We start from the raw sequence: 16,353 nt of genomic DNA, 5'->3' as shown, positions 1-16,353 counted from the left end.
GTTGGTGCCAAACATCATGAGCAGGAGGAGGTTGTAGGATGTGACATTGTAGAGGTAAGCAGGTGCCTGAAGACACAAAGCCTTATAAGCTATGATGAGGAGTTTGGATTTTACTCACAGTGTGATGGGGAGCCACTGAAAGTTTTTAAGCAGGGAAGTGACACGATCAGAAAAGATTACCCTGGCAGCCCAGAAAGGAAACAGTCCCTTTCAAACACAGCACAGTGGAAGGATGACCCTGGGACTCATAGAGTGATTCTGGATGCTTTTATAGATACCGTGAGACACTGTTTTACTGGAGTTGAGATTGTGTTATAAGCATTCCTGACTTGTTTAGTGTTGCTTTGAGTCTTTGAATCCCTTTGTGTGCCATAAAGATGTCTAGCATAAATCTCATACCACAAACTCAGGTGTGCAAAAAATATAAATTTCTTCCCCATCTCTGTAGCTTAAGCCCAAAATCTGGGGGTTATCCTTAAGTTCCCCCCTTTCCTTCACCCCATTGTCCCTGCCCCTCTCACGCGCAATCTATCAGTGACCCCTGACAGCTCCTTCAAAGCACATCATACGTTCACTAACTTCTCTCCGTGTTCACGAATACAATCTTAATCTAAACTGTACAGACCACTCGGACGACTGCAGAAGCACCTAACTGGGTTCCCACTCCCAATCTTGTTACTTAGAATCAATATACTTTCTACTTAGCAGCCTTAACAATTTTCTAAAGCTTACATTAGGGCAAGGTGCTTACCTGCTTAAAACTCTCCCATGACTTCCCATCGTGATTAGAATCAATTCTATGCTATGTCCTGGGCGTACGTCGCCCTTTGTGATCTGCCCCTTGTTCTGCCTTGACCTTCTTCTTTTTCTTCTCTCTGTCACCCACTGTGCTCCGGCCACATGGTGGCTCTTGGGTTACTGAAACACACAAAGCTCCTTCCTCCCTTAGAGCTTTTGCAATGCTGCTCCCTTTGCTCTTTGTGTGGCTGGTTCCTTCCTGTAATTCACATCTCAACGTAGACTTCACCTCTTCTGAAAGGTCTTCCCTGACCATCCACTCAAAGCAGCCACTCACTTGTTCTCTATAACCCCCATTACTGGGTTATACTTTTCCTGTTTCTTTATTGGTTGGTCCCTTTTTCCTTTCTAAGATCTAAGTTCAACAAGAGGGGCTGGGCACAGTGTCTCATGTGTATAATCCCAGCACTTTGGGAGGCCAAGGTGGGAGGATCGCTTGAGCCCAGGAGTTCAGGACCAACCTGGGCAACATAGTGAGACCCCCATCTCTACCAAAAATTTTAAAAATTAGCTGAGCATAGTGGCCCCCACCTGTAGTCCAGCTAGTTGGGAGGCTGAGGCAGGAGAATTGCTTGAGTCCACGAGTTCGAGGTTGCAGTGAGCTATGATTGTACCATTGCACTCCAGCCTGGGCAACAGAGCAAGACTCCATCTCTAAAAAAAAAAAAAAAACCAAGAGAAAGAAAGCAAAAAAACCCCCCAAGAATAGGAATCTTCTGTGTCCTGGTCACCACTGTGTTTCCAGTGCCTATGGATAAAATTCATTCTGTTCCCAGATGGAATGCATGGATTTTCTCTGTCTATGGGTGGCAAGGTCATCTGCTGAGATGGAATAAGGGATCTGAGCTGATGGCCCAAAGTTGGAAGACCCTTGGCACAGAATGGGAGTAGACAGTAAGGACACTCAGTAAGATTGCCAAGCAGTTCTGGGGTCCCCAAGGTTAGAGCATAGGCAGTTGGCAGTGTCCACACCACTGTGTGATTTTATGAGTAGCTCCAGGCAGCCCTCATGTGGGGCTGGAGAAGATGGTGGGTTTGAGCTGAGCTGCAGATTCGCAGGATCAATGAACCAACAGATTATAATAACAAGGGGGTTAAAGATTCTGGGCAGAGAGACACCCACTGCAGATGCGCAGAGCCCGGCCTATCTCAGATGCTCAGTAAAAGTGTGTTAAATAAGTGAATGAAAATGGTATCTAGGCTGGGTCGGGAAAGACGTCCAGCAGGAAGAGGGTCACTGCCTGAGTGGGGAAAAGAGGGGTTTAGAAGTCTAGGGATGAAAACCAAATGGGTGAGGCCAAGATATTTAAAATGTTAGGAAGAATAGAGGCATTTAGATTTCAAAGATAGAGCAGTTTCCCTGATGATGGGGAAGAAAGGGGCCTGCAGAAAGAAGAGGTTCTAATGAGCTGAGGCTTTTGGGGGAAGTTTTCAAAAATTAAATTCTGTTTCCAATAAGCAGTGCATTCACATGGTTCATAACTAAAATGGTATTAAAAGGATGAACATGAGAGGTCTTGCTCTCACCCAGGTTCACGTCTTTCTGTGACCCCTCGCCGCAACTGCCATCCCTCCGTGAGCACGTTTGTTAATTCTATGTGCATCTTTCCAGTCTCTCTATGCTAATTTAACATTTTTATTCTTGTCCTTGTTAACTCAAAAGTTAGTGTACCGTGCACGTTTTTGATCACTTAACAATTTAGGCTGGAGAATTTTCGAAGGAGGGATGAAAGTTCTGGAAGGCCTCATGGAAGGGATTAGAGTTGGGGTTGGGGAGGTGGAATAGTGGGAGAATGGATCATTGGGGAACAGGGAGAGAATGAGAGAGAATAGATCATATGTTTCCATGGAAACTGTGATAATAATTGAGAGTTCTGTTCCAGACTGGAGATGTAGCATCAAATAAATCATAGATGAAAACAACAGTATGTCATGAAAGCAAAGTAGAATAACAAACACCTCTATGATCCTTTAAAACATATAGTAATCCTTTGTAACTCTAGGTTTGCCAACCAGGGTTTTAAATTAATGCAGGTTTTATATTTGAATGCCTACTTTGAACATTTTGCAGTCTGATTAGGTATATAGATCAATCCCCGATAAACAGAAGAACACAAGATGCAGTGATTTGAGATGAAAGAGATCAACCTTGGGGGTAATCTGTTTATACCTCCCCTCCCCCAGGTCCACTGTTTCAGATCCCGCCCCAGAAAAACATGCTCTTAAGCACTGTAATAATTTGTGAAGTGACTAGGGAACGACACAAGCTCTTTGCTAAGACCTGTGAAAATGAAACAAGGGAGAAAGCAAGTGTGAAGGCCGTTGAATTCCAAACGAGCAAACCCTGTTTCAAAAACTTTAAAAAGAAGAACAATTTGGAGAGTTTTATTTTCCCGAACAGGTGACGGCATTTACCTGGAAGGGTTATCTTACCGGAGCAAGACCTGTTGGCATGTCTGGCTTACGTGCAGATATATAGGTGCCTTCCAGCATTCCAATGTATTATTCATTTATTATTTAATGTTGCTTCTTACAGTTTTATCCTTAACCCGCTGTATTTATGATTCCTTGAATCTCTAACATGGGCTTTGCCAACCTTTACACCTTTTAAGGCTTTAACGTCTGTGGTTGCCAAGTGGTTGCTGGAGTTAAGATTGTGCTACATGTATATAAATACATGGACTGTCCAGGTTGATTATATGAGTTTACCTTATGAAGTAAACACAGCAAGTACCTGATAAAGTATACACAGCATAAATACAACTCCCTACATTATAGACTTGATTCCTCTAACCCTATTGTGCTGCTGCAATAAACATCCATTAAATAGTTCATTAATGCTAACATTGCTCATCTTCGTAGACTTTGGGTGTGCTATTGGTAATGATTTGTATGATCTGAGTCTTTTTAAAAAGTTATGCCGGGAAGTTTGAACGGGGGCTTTCTTATTCTCTTACACCCCTGAGGCTTGCCAGGGGAAGGCACTGTGCTAAAGTATGTGTGTTGGAGCAGCGTGGGGGAGATGGGACAGGCCTCGGGGAGGCATCTGGAACGCTATGAGTGGACATAGATCCACGAACATAAAGAAGCTCAACACCAAAGCACAGAAGATCTACGTAAAATGACATTTACTGGAAAATGATTGGTAATAGAAAAAATGGAAATTGCCCAAATATTCATTAATAACGTGAAGGTTAAAGATATAATGGTATCTCCATGATCCATTAAAAAAATGAAGTGTTTCTCTCCTCTTTCTCTCTCTCTCACACACATATACATCTATCCATGTAACATCATAGAAAGATTCTCATGACATAATACCAAGTAAAAATAAAAGCAAATCACAGAACATTGTGATTAATAGTATAAAATACACTGTATATAGGCTAATTCCCTTTATGTAATATACTCATGTTTCCTGCTCTCACTGAACTTTTTCCCCAGCATGTTATTATGAAAATTTTTAAAAATACAGAAAAGTTGAAAGAATTACGCAGTGAACATGTATAATGCCCACCACCTAGATTCTACAAATAACACTGGACTGTTTTTGTTTTACCCCGTATTTGGCCATCTGTCTATGCCCCCATCAACCCATTTTTAATGCATTTCGGAGCCAGTTGCAGACATCTGTACCCTTTAGACTCAAACTGTTCAGCGTGTATCTCATTTAGCCAGAATTCAATATGTTTTAATGATCATTTTAAAGGTATTATAAAATGCACCTATGACAAAATGCACGTATCTGAAGTGTATCGTTCCACGAGTTTCAAAAATGCATACTTTAAAACACAGTGGGGATATAAACATTAAACAAAAAAATCACACTCACAGATGTAAAATGCAGCTCAGCTGTGATAATTGGTTGTGTGAAGTGGGAGCCGGTGCGAGTGGGATTTGCAGGAGTTGAAGTCGGTGAAGGCTTCCGGGAGAAAGTGACTCCGGCTACATCTAAAGGATGAGCGAACTTTGCAGAGAGGGGAAGGAGTAAATGAAAATCTCAGAACGTCTCTTGTTCCCGGTCCCCACACCCAAAATAGGCCCGGTTAATCTGTGTGGCAGTCAGGGCACCGAAGCTCCTTTTATTAGGATGCATTCAACTGTTGTGACACATAGACCCCCAAATGTGTACTGGCTCAGACCCAATGGAAGTTCAGTTTTCATCTGGTGACAGTCTCAGAGGAGTGCTCCTGGCCCCACCCACTCTCTCCATATGGTGATTAAGGGACAAGGTTCCTTTTGTCTTCCATGGCTCCATTAATCCCTGGGGCCTTGTTTTTCTCTACATTCAGAGGGCGGAGGAGGCACAAGCTGCTTGTTAAAAGTCTTGGTTTTGGAAGTGGCACCAATCACGTCTGCCTACTCTCTATTAGAGAAAACTTAGTCACATGGCCACACCTCAAGTGCAGGAGAGGCTGGGAGAACAATTTGGGTGGACTAACTCGTGGTCTCAGCCACGTTCCCTAGTTGTCAGCTTTGGTTGGAATTTTTCACGGTGACGTAAAAGCCCTTCTGACTTTTCCCTTTAGAACCCCCAACGTGTTACCCCCCACAAACAAAAAACTCCACGCGCCTCTTCTCTGTGACATTTCCTTGTGTTCAAATCATGAAACATGCCAGGTGTTAATGCTGCCTTTCTTGAGGCAGAGCTTAAGCCAGGAATAAATCAAGTAGGAAGAAGTCAGCAGCTTATGAAATTAAAAGGAAAACGTAGAAAGTCCTTAGAAACTTGGTGCTCAGGTATTAGATTTATCTCCAAAAAATCCCATCGAGTTCGGTTGCTGTCTTTGCGTCTAAGATGGTCTACAGTCAAAAGCAGAGAGGCGAGAGACAAAACCAGGAAGCTTCCTCTTTCAGTGCTTGACTTTCCCAGATGAATGCCCCGGAGACTGATGACATTGAACGCCTGAGTGTCACAAAGGAGGCCACTGAGGCTGTGGTAGTCGACCCTTCACTAGGTTCCCCGTGGAGACCTAACATTTCTGTGCCATTCTCCAAGGTGCTGACGTCAACTTCCCAGCTCAAAATTTAGACTGTACAACAGGGTTGATAATATAGCCTTGGCCAAGTAGCCTAAATGTTAGTCACTCATGCACCTGTTTTGTTTTGTTTTGTTTTTTACCGTGTACCTTCCTCCTTTAGACTATCATAAATACTAAATACTTTTTCTATAAATTGACTTTCCATTGATTTCCTTCTCTTCTTCTTAGCATTGTCCTAAGCAGTAATATATGTGAAATCACAGGATTGATATACCAGTTATTAATATATATTTAATATGTTTTAGGAGAATGTATTTTAAAAAAGTAATTTGTGCTGTACTGCCGGTGGTACAAAGCACCTATACTGCATTTTGTGAGAAACTGCCTTAAAATAGGCTCGGTTAATCTGTGTGGCAGTCAGGGCACCTAAACTCCTTTTATTAGGATGCATTCAACTGTTGTGACACATAGACCCTCAAATGTATACTGGCTCAGACCCAATAGAAGTTCAGTTTTCATCTGGTGACAGTCTCAGATGAGTGCTCCTGGCCCCACCCACTTAAGGCAACTGGGCCTTAAGATCTCACATTGACATGATGATTTGGCACCTCCATCACCATTGTAGTTCTAAGCACAGGAAGTCTTTTGCTATAATTTTTGTGCCTATCTGGAAGATACTAAAAGTCTCTGATCTTCCCTCTTCCTCATATCCTTCACGTTAGTTAAGGAACATGCTCAATATGTCCTGTGTCCTGAAAAATCTTTCCTGGGCAACATAGCAAGACCCTGTCTCTAAAAAAAAAAAAAATAGAAATATTAGCTGGACATGGTGCACATGCCAGTTGTCTCACTTACTTGGGAGACTGAGGCAGGATTGCTTGAGCGCACGAGTTTGAGGTTGCAGTGAGCTATGATGATGCCACTGCCCTCTAGCCCAGGTGACAGAGTGAGACCCTGTCTCAAAAACACAAAAAAATCTTTCCTGTGATCTTGACCTTCTTCCTCCAGAGCATCAAACTGCTCTTTTGAGATTTGCTCCTCTACATCTTCCCCACCCATTCCTTCCTTATCTTTTTGCACTGTAACTCTTCCCCTCAGAAACTTTCTGAAACACCTGTCTCCCAGGTTAGCAGTGAGCCCCTAACTCACACCTGTGCTCCAGGTCTGAGCACAAGGTATGGTGGCTTACTTAGGAGAGCAGGGGGGGGCATGAGGGAAGGGAGTTGGGACAAAGATTGGAATCCATCCACCATATTGGGGAGAAGTCATCACTTTTATAATAACTACCCACTGACAGGCATAATTAATAATTTGTTCATTCAAGAAGTATTTCTTGAGCACCTACTATATGCCAGGCACTCTTCTAGTGCAGACGAAATGGCTGAGAACAAAACAGACTAAAACATCTGCCCTCATGGAACTTACATTCTAGTGGTGGTGGTGATGATGATGATGAAACCACCTAACATTGTTTGAGTCCTTATAATGTGTCAGGCTCTTTTATAAGTGCCTTGTTTGTATCAGTGTGCACTTACTCTATAATGCAGCTACTATTTTCCCCATCTTACAGAGGAGGAGAGGAGATGCAGAAAGTTGAAATGACTTGTTAAAGTCTTGCAGCTAGTAAAAGGCATTTACCAGACCAGGCTTGATTTAGATATGTCTGATTTGGGGCTCTTGGTTGCTTGATACTTAATACTTGCATTTCTAGTGTCAAGAGTGGTCACCTGGAATGTCATGAACATATTCATGGAGGAGGTTAGCCATTTTCCCCTTTTATTTTCTCATTTTTCCTTCTAAGTACTAAACAGAGCGTGCATGCCTTATTTTCACTGTAAGCCAGTGCCGTTAGACAAAGCTCACAGGGATGGAGGGCTCCAGATACTCTGTCCTTCCTCCTCGCTCTGTGCCTGTTGGTCACCTGGCCACGTGCAGGTGCTCATTGGAACTGTGAGTCGTCCTTAGCGATTCCTGAGAGGGCCCATGAGAATGGCTTTCACTCCTCCAGCCACTGCCCTTCCGATTTCCTCCTCAGGCAGCACCCTTGTGGGATGCTCCAAGTCTGGGAGGCATCTTTAGTGTGTGCAGTGATTCCTTTTCAACCGTCCCCAACTCTACCCAAACCCACCCACTCCAATCCCACTCACACGCTCCCCGTTGCTTGCAGCATTTACTGAGCTCATGCTGATTGACAAGGGCCGGGCTATGGATTTACATACATATTCATCCTATTCATTCTTACCCCAACCCTGCAAGTTAGTTACTGATAATAGCCCTTTTATACCTGTATAGAAATTAAGTCAGAGAGGTTAAGTAACTTCTCCAAGATCACACAGCTGGGAGGTGGCAGGACCTTGAAATCTGGTTTTGTGATTCCAGTTGCTTCTTTCCATCTCTTCTCCACTTTGGGGCACTTTGGAGTCCACACATCTCCCCAGACCACTAGTCTCTTCTTTCTTTTTTGTTTTTGTTTTTTGTTTTTTTGAAACAGCAGTTACAAAACTGCTCCAAGAATGACATCATGGCATTTGTGGGTTCCTCCTTCCATGAAAAAGAGTTGAAAATGATACCTTATGACTGCATTGGTATAAGGGCAAATATATTAATATTATACATTAAAACATTTTCTTCAACCTAAAAGTTCGCGGTTTTTTCCGTGTGATTTTAAAAGAAATTAAAATGCTTTCATGAGCCTCTGAAAGGATTGTTGGACCCTCAGCATGGTGCTGGATGGGTTTGATCTAGAAGTCGGCCCTGATTTCTCAACATCTCTGCATCTCAACAGCATGTCCCTCAGCAACCTCCGAGGTCGTCTCCGTGAATGCCGGGTACTTAAACTAGCACGCTCTATGGGCACAAGAGAATAATCCAGTGCTCCAAGCCCCAGACTACAGCCTCTTCTGCTGGAGCCAAACACAGCACTGGATTTCGACAGGAAGACATTGCCTGAGCAGATTAAAAGGAAGTTTAGTGCATACCAGTAACAAAGGCCTTCTCTTAAGTCTTTGAGCTCCTGTTGTGGGAGTCTATCCTAATTTTAATCTCATTAGTGGTGTGTATTCACACACACACATACACATCCATACGTTAGACGTGGTTATATAATCCTACAGACAAAAGCACTTCCCTGTACTTCACCCTGCTTTGCTATCTTCCTGCACCATATGGTGAGTTCTTTTATCATATGGTTCACAGATAGCACGAAATCTTTGCTACCTGTTCCCTTAATCCTCTTCCAGAGAACCTTTTGACATTTGCTGTCTGATCTTGGATTCCTGCCTTCTCCTTGGTTCTATCCCAATTAAGGCACCTCCCCCCTGAGCCTTCAATCTTTCCTTCTTTCATATGCAATTCTGATTGCAGCATGTTTTTGCCAACTCATCTTCCCAAATCATTGCGAGGCCCTTCTTCGACTTCCCCGAGATTTCCAGGTCTCTCCTCCTTCAAGTGACTTACTGTGGCCCCCACCTTCCCTCCTCAGAAATTAGCATATTACAAAGCAAGATAAGAATCCATTTTCCTCAACACAATTAATTATATAAAAGAAAATAAAATATTTTTTAATGTAAGTTTTGCAACCTCCCATCTGCTGCAAGTAGATTGTCAAGCCACAGTGAGGGAAGTGGGTATTTGCTGGAGAGACATGGTGTATCTCACAACACCCAAAGGCAGGAAGTGCAGCCGATCTAGAAGGCTTCCAGGAGCCTGACAACCATGTCTCCATCTTGGGGGGGCCCCAGCCTGTTTTCCCTGCACCACTTCTCCCAGCCTTATTGTCACTTCTCAAGTCCCTGTGTCTAATTCTCAAATCTAGAATATCCTAGAAATCTAAAATCCCAGGAAAGAACAGCTGGTGGGCCAGTGTAGATCAGGGACCCATTGGATACAATTAGCTGTGGCCAAGGTGGGCGTTTTTCTAGCCATTCATCAGGAAGGACGACAGGACTCTCTGAAAAGCAGATGTGATGTGGACAGTTTCACTAAAAGAAGGACAAAAATGACTGGCCTGGCAGGTACAGGCCAAAGCAGGTGCATTCTTTAAAATGTTGCCCTATTCTTTGGGAAAAATATCACAAAGTTAAATCAAGTCCTCTTATTGAAGGACCTTGTAGAACTCGTTAACATGGAAACTCTGTCTCAGGTGATAATTCGTGGCCACTGGCCTAATCATTGTGCTATCCTAGTTCCTGCCGCCCTCTGCATATCCGTCTCAACTATATCTCTCTGTGATAGTTCAGAAATTTACGATCCTGGTAAAATGAGCCCCTAGTTACTAATGGCATAACCCATAATCTTTTCCACAGGAAGCATAATAGCAGAAATTTGTAGATTGTAATCATCTAACACCCATGGTAAATATTTTGGATATCTCAATGTGGACGGTTCATATGGTCAGAGTTTGTTTCAGACCCTCCCACCTCCCACCCCAGTTTCACATTCTGGATTGACCTCATTGAACACCACTGCAGGGATTGATAATATTTTCTGAGCATTGGGAACTTGTCTGAGTATTTTATACACACTGCTCATTTAAGCTTCACAATGAGTCTTACGAGGTAGGAGCTGTTATTATCCTCATTTTATAGATGAGGGAAGGGAGGCTCAGAGAAATGAGAAATTTGCAACAGTGGAGACAGGTTCAAACCAGGGAGTCTGGCTCCTGGATGTATCACCACTAAGCTACACAGCCTCCCTGCGCCCCAAGTGGCCCACTCCTGCCGTGGAGACCCCCATTCTCTATTGGCAGTGGTCTGTAACACCAACTACGAGCGGAAGACTGGGCTCACAGGGTAGATTATAGAGAAACAGACTTTCTTTGTGCAGCCTAATGGTTGAAATGAATGACAGGTCCTTAAGGGTTTCATTTCATTGCCTTTGGTAGGAGGCATCAATTATTAGTTTGTTTTCCCGGGAACCATCTAAAAAGAACAGTCAAATTAAATCTGCTTTTATCTGAACCATCTAGCTTTGTCAAATATCACATATGATTCAAACAAATTTGACTAAGCCATACCTGTCACCAGTGTGTTCATTTTATTTTATTTAATTTATTTTTTAGGCATTCCAGTTCTTTGTGTGTGTTTGGATGAGAATGCTTAAGATCTACTCCCTTAGCAAATTTCAAGTATACAATACAGTGTTATTAACTATACTTCCCATGTTATACATTAAATCTCTAGCGCTTATTTATCTTACAACTGCAAGTGTGAACACTTTGACCATCATCTCTCCAATTCTTCTACCCCGCAGCCCCTGGCAACCACCACTCAATTCTCTGTTTCTCTAAGTTCGACTATTTTAGATTCCGCATATAAGTGAGATCATGCAGTATTTGCCTTTCTGGGTCTGGCTTATTTTACTTAGCATAAGATCCTCCAAGTTCATTAACGTGTATGTTAGCTCAAAAGAATCCTTCAATAACTGGAATTGATATGTATCAGTTTTGTTGATATCAATAATTCGAGTTGATACAGCCCATAGTGTTGAAATAACAATTCTTTCACATCTCTCATTACAACCCAATTAAACACTACTCATTAGAGCCCACTGAATGTCTTCTTTTAAACACAGGGGCTAAGCATTTCAGGTTTCAATCTCCTTGTTCCACTTCTCCCCCTTTCAAGCAGTCATCGTGAGTCATTGCTTCCACTGGTATAGTGACATTTGCTTAACAATAGCAAGTCCGAAGGAGCCAGAGATGAGTAGGCTAAAAGCACCTCCATTCTAAACTTCCTTTCACACTTCCGTGGCTTTCTCTGCTAGTGGGCAAAAATTCAACCTGATTAAATCTAAGGTGTGACAGGGCATCCTTTTAAAAGGTTTAAATCTTAATGCAATCTGCCAACCTGACCTCTGAAATGAAAAATTAGCTTATCTATCACACAGATCCATGCTGTTTATCATCTATAAAGAGATTTTTAAATACCGAAAATCTTACATAATAAATCATGAAACAACCAAGTTGTATAATCTGAGCGGATCTCCATGCTGGATATCACTGCTCTTCTTTTTGTCTGGCCAACTCGAAGATTGTATCTGAGAAGTGATTCAGTCCTACCCAGATCCACGCTGTTGACTCCCAATGAATGTCTTTTCCCCACTAGGCCACTTCGCAGTTTTTCCTGAAGTACGTCTTCAATTAGCAATGTCTGCCCAGTTGCCTTCTCTAAAGTAAGTTGTTAGAAGCCTGAAATCATTTCTAGACTGCTAACTTCCTCTCTACTAATAGAGGCAAACAAATGTGCTTGAGTCCCTCGAACCACACAATTTCATATCAGACTGGTGTGGCCACTGTTAAATATAAAATTTAAACAAATGTAAGGGTGGACAAATATGCTTAGAGCATTTAATCCAAAGTTTGAACCCGTCAACCTAAAACAATGAAAAGGCTCAGGATCCAGCTAAAAGTTTATTCAAGTGCAAAGTGTGAGGGCAGCAGTCCTGGGACACACTTTTGCCAGAGTGGTGATAAGTGCTCCCGGTGTGGGGAAAAGTGAAGACCGTTTACACAGGCAAAATCCGGGGTTGCTGAACAGCATGATAGCATTTTCCATACAAAGGCTAATGTGCAAATATAAGATTTGATTGGTTACTATTGATTACACTCTAAGGGGGCTGCTTATTATTCTCTTGTAAGGAGGTGACAGACCTTGTGGGTATCATCTCCAACATCATGTAGTCTAGGTTTGAATGAAGCATAGGGAGTCTGGTTAATGTCTAACATCTCAGCACGAAGTTCATAAAGCAATGGGCACTCGCCAAAGAAACCATCATTCTGCCCCTTTGATGGATGAGGAGACTGAGACTCAGAGAGGTTGAGTAACCTGCCCAAGAATACACAGCAAAGCACATGATAGAGTCAGTATTTGAACTCATGATTCCAGAGTCTGCACTTGTACTTACTCTGATTTTATAATTCTAATTAGACGTGAGCTTCCAGATCGTCAGACTCCGTCAGTGCCCTGATCTCATTCTTACATGCAGAGATTGTCAGGATAGCCACTGTGTTGTAAGGATGAGGATATTGAAGCTAACCCTCATTTTGTAACCAGGAAGCACCCAAGTTTCTCTCCAAATCCTGCTCCTGGGTGCGTGAGGGCCCTTGGAAGAACAGGTGGACGGTGCTTGGCCAGGGATCCAGCCCCTGCTTACAGCACTGTTCTGATAACCTCTAACTGACTCACCTCCCTGTCTTCCCCCAGCGAGGGCCGGGCCTGGCACAGGAAGGGCTCGGATATTTAGAAGATTCTGATTTAATTGGTCTGGAGGTTGGCCCAAGCATTGGCTTCTACAAGCTCCGCAGGGAATTGTAATGTGCGGTGTGGAGAAACAACAGCTCAGTGCAGGCAGGCGGGGCAACCCAAGGGAAGGATGGGGGAAGGGAAGGGGTCGAATTTGCCTGGAAACTTAGAGTTGAGTTCATCTAAGGTACCCTCTGCAGGTGTTCAGAGGGTCTGGGTGGAACCCAAGCAGGAGACAGACCCAGAGAGCAAGGGGATCCTCAAAGACTTGGAATCTTAGAATAGAGGGAGGACACCCTCCTCAGGACAGATCAGTATCCAGGTCCCGCACCCGCACCTGCACTGCTGCTAGAGTGCTGGGCATGGGGGGGAGCACAGCAGTCTCCTGGTGCCCTTGGAGGCCTGCAGTGTAAACGCATGGGCTTTAACTCGCTGTCTCTGCCTCTTCCCTGGCGACCTCAGCTCACTCTACCCCTTACAGATGCCTTTCTCCCAAGTCAGCGTTTGGGGACCCTGTGAGCCCCAGAGGTCTTTTTCTCTATTTTAGACACACATCTGAACTCATCAAGTCTCTGTTTGTTAGTCAAGCTTGCAGACTCTGACAATGCTAGACGTGTGGGTCTCTCCCCCTGCTTCTCCTTTTCTGATCCTGCTGTAGGGATGTTATTAAGAACACCATCCGCTGGAGCATGGCATGTTCAGAGAGCCATGCAAGGCATTTCTCTTAGACCTAAGTTCTAGGGGAAGCCTGTTTTTCGTCTCAAAAAATGACTTACTTTATAGGAAACATGAATTTTATTATGTTTCATATATCTCTGGTTGATTTGGCCTCCAGGAAGCAGAAAGGGAGAGAGGAGAAGAGACAGAGAGAGAAGGAGGGAGAGAAGGATAATGTATATATACATACATATACATGTACACATATATTTACTGTATGGTGTATCATCATTTTAACCACCTGTGTTGAGGTATAATTCACCCACCATAAGATTCACTTGTTTGTGTCATATAATCTTGAATGCTACCTCCAATTCTTTGGGAAATACGGGTTGGATAGAGCCATATATCAATTAAATAACGCTGACACCTAAGGAACTGAAGATCTGTGGTGACCTAGGTCTAGAGTTTTTAGCTACTTCCTCCACTCAGATGTTTTCATTCATTTCTGCAGCAAGTATGTGCTGAGTGTCTACCATGTGCTGGACGTTGAGGATACAACCGTGGGCAACTCAGACAGAATACCTGCCCTTACGGAGTTTACGTTCTTGTGAGAGAGAGAAATAAACAAATAGATATTAATGTAATGCCAGGCGTGGTGAGTGCTGTGAAGAGACACAAAGTAGAGGAGGGGGACAGGGAGTGACAAAGGGGGCTGCAAGTTTGGAGAAGGTGGCAGGGAGGGCCTCGGGGAGGTGGTCACATTGGACTGTGAGCTGGGCAAGGGGAGGGAGCAGATTGTTGAGTGTCTCGAGTCCCGCAGGCAGGGAAGACGGGGCGGGGGCTCCTGAGAGATGGGACTGTGTCCTGGGTGCAGACGGAGGAAGGGTTTGGAAGGAGGAGAGACATGAACTGACGTGGGTTTTTGAAGCATTGTTCAGCAATGCAGAGAACAGAATGCAGGTGGGCGCGAGAAGAGCGGAAGCGAGAACTGGTTTGGAGACAACTGCAGGAGACCAGGCTGAGGACCATGGTGGCTTAGACCAGCAAGGAGGTTGGATTCGGCGTATATTCCCAGTGTAGAGCTGGAAAACCTTGTGGACGCATGGAATGGGAGATGTAAGAGAGGGGACCTGAGGGTGACTCGATTTGGCTTTGGACTTTCGGCAGGCGTCTGCTGACGTTCGGGCAGTGGGGAGCAGTTTCGGTCCCTCCCCATCTCCGCCCTCTCATGTTAGTGCGGCATTTACACAGGCCCCCCAAGGCAGAGCTCCTCGGCCAGTCGAATACCGGACACTGGTGCTTTGTACAAGGACCACCAGCAGCCCCCCGTTGTTATCTGAAAAGATGCTGTTGATGATAACGCCTGCGGTGGGCAGAATTGTGTCCCCCCAGAAATGTATGTTCAAGTCCTAATGAATGTGACCCTGTGTGGACGTAGGGTCTTTGCAGGTGTAATCCAGATGAGGTCATACTGGATTAGCGTGGGTCCTAATCCAGTGGCTGGTGTCCCTGTAAGAAGGGGACATTTGGACACAGACACAGGGAAGAACACCATGTGGAGACAGAGGCAGAGATTGGGGTGACGTGTCTACAAGCCGGTAAATACCAAGGGTGGCTGGCAACCACCAGAAACAGGGAGAGAGGCATGAAACGGATTGTCCTCAGAGCCTTCAGGAGCCAGCCCTGCCAACTTCTTGATGTGGGACTTCTGGCCTCCAGAACAGTGAAAAAATAAATTCTAGGTTTTGGTTCTTTGTTATCATCACCCTAGGAAACTAGGATGACCACCGGGCGTTAAGTCCTCACCATTTGCCTTGCACAGTTAAAGTGTACTTAGCACACTCTATCCCATAAATGCCCTCAGCACCACCAAAAACGAAGTAATGCTGGCATCCCCATTTTACAGGTGAGGAAACTGAGGCTCAGAAAAATTAACCGAATTTCCCAATGTCACCTGGGAGTATCTGGCAGAACTTGGACATGTACCAGGTCTGCTAACTCTGAAGTCCCCACCCCAATCATTATGCAACACTGTCCCACAGAAGGAACCAAGATCCCAGGCATATTTCACCGTTGGGGTTTGCCAGTAAAGTTCATCACAACAAACTTTCCAGCCAGGATTCCCTGGGCTACTTTCCTCTATTTTATTTGCTGTCACTGGAGTTCTGCTATTTATCACATTTCTCCCAGAAGATTCTTGGGTAACAGATGTGGCTTGGAATTTGATAAGAACGTCACTTCAACACATCCTTTCAATCTGTTTGGAATCCTCACCCTGGAGAGAGAGGGACAGCTGAGCAAACAACCCACGCCCTCTATGTTGGTATTAAAGTTTCTGGAAGCTTCAGAAACTGCTTGAGACGATTAATGAAAGATTATTTCCGCAGTTTAGAGCATGGCTATCGTCACTGCTGGCGCGATGGCTATTTTTCTGCTTTTTTCCTCTCCCACACCGCCGAAACGTCACAGCACAAGTAGAGGAAGGAGGATCTTCCCAAACCACCTGGTGACAGCAGGGTCATGTCTGTCCTGCTGTTTGGACGCATCACCATTGCCTAGCATCGTGTCTAGGACAAAATTCCCAGTGGAGCTTGTGGACCCAATGGATGAACTGAAATTGTGACCACAGCACTAAGGCAGACCAAGTTCATCTTGCCAAGTAAACGAATGGT

General features: G+C 44.1%; 1 protein-coding gene across 2 annotated transcripts in view; it reads left to right on the top strand.

Moving 5' to 3' along the window:
• The window catches only part of PRKCB (protein kinase C beta), a 293,928-nt gene that overhangs the window by 217,193 nt on the left and 60,382 nt on the right, over window positions 1–16,353 (top strand). The window lies entirely within an intron of this gene.

Source organism: Eulemur rufifrons, chromosome 14 (assembly GCF_041146395.1).
Source record: "Eulemur rufifrons isolate Redbay chromosome 14, OSU_ERuf_1, whole genome shotgun sequence".
Taxonomy (NCBI): domain Eukaryota; kingdom Metazoa; phylum Chordata; class Mammalia; order Primates; family Lemuridae; genus Eulemur; species Eulemur rufifrons.
Note: the sequence above shows the minus strand (reverse complement) of the source record. Positions and strands in the feature narration are given on the sequence as shown.